The 1,130-nt window shown below is 46.9% G+C and overlaps 1 protein-coding gene across 1 annotated transcript in view; it reads right to left on the bottom strand.

Annotated features, from left to right (window-relative positions):
- The window catches only part of HNRNPAB (heterogeneous nuclear ribonucleoprotein A/B), a 24,934-nt gene extending 23,804 nt beyond the window's left edge, over positions 1–1,130 (bottom strand). Inside the window, exon 1 of the mRNA XM_006762844.2 lies at positions 1,124–1,130. The gene's annotated coding sequence lies outside the window, so the exon portion shown is untranslated. The remainder of the gene's footprint in view (positions 1–1,123) is intronic.

A 1,130-nucleotide genomic window follows, 5' to 3' on the forward strand; every position in this document is an offset into this window, starting at 1 on the left:
AACTGGGAGGAGGGGAGTTATGGTGGGAAAAAAGAGGAACAAATGTAATAATCTGAACAATAAAGATTTAATTTAAAAAAAATGAGAGAGAATCATTGATTGGCTGCCTCCTGCACGCCCCCTACAGGGAATCGAGCCCATAACCCAGGCATGTGCCCTTGACCAAAATAGAACCTGGAATCTCCAGTCCCCATGCCGACACTCTATCCACTGAGCAAAACCAGCTAGGGTTCAATATATGATTTTTGAGTCCGTAGCACCAACAAACACCAAGGATTGCCAGCAACACCAGAAGCTAGGATAGAGGCTCCCCAGCAGAGCCTGCAGAGGGCGTGCGGCCCTGCCAACACCTTGATTTTGGACTTTTGGCCTCCAGACGAAAAATTTCTGTTGTTGTACGCCACCCAGCTGGTGGTGCTTTGTTACAGCAGCCCTACCTGACTAATACAACATCCATCAGACTTCTGCTTCCTCCAGGAAGTGGTGTGTGATGCCCCAAGGAAGTGTCTCTCTCAGAGTAGGGACCACACAATATTGATACCAACCATGAGCTCAATGAGTTCCTGCATTAGGTCTGTCCCCTTGACCCTGACACCTCCAAGGCACCTCCTTACCTGCAGAATGAATAAAAGATCTCTTGACCTACAGTTACTAACTGGTTCCTTATGGGCCAAATCTGGCTCAGATGTACTTGCTTGCCCTGCATAGCATTTTCAACATCTTAAGAAATTATTTACCAACATTTATGAAGTATAATATTTCTAAAAAATGTTCTATTTCCACTTACTTTTGGAAAATTGTTAGCTGACAGTCCCACATATCCACAGATGCTGGATGGGACAGGTGCCATCCAGTTCACCCCAGCCCCCACCAGGTCCTGGCATCTTACTCTTGGGCTCCTAAATTAATTTTCATTGGTGGAAAGCAGATGAGGTGTCATTCCCTAACTAGGCCCCATGAAGCTCAGCTTCTCCATCTCTCAAACAGGGATGACAACACCTGCCTCTCAGCACTGCTGCAGGGATCAGAGGATGTGTGCCAAGTGCCTGGCAGGTAGCAGGTAGAAATGAGAGGTGCTAAGACTAGTACCAACACTAACAGATAGAAGCATCCACGGGAAGACTCCTCCT

Source organism: Myotis davidii, unplaced genomic scaffold (assembly GCF_000327345.1).
Source record: "Myotis davidii unplaced genomic scaffold, ASM32734v1 scaffold438, whole genome shotgun sequence".
Classification (NCBI taxonomy): Eukaryota; Metazoa; Chordata; class Mammalia; order Chiroptera; family Vespertilionidae; genus Myotis; species Myotis davidii.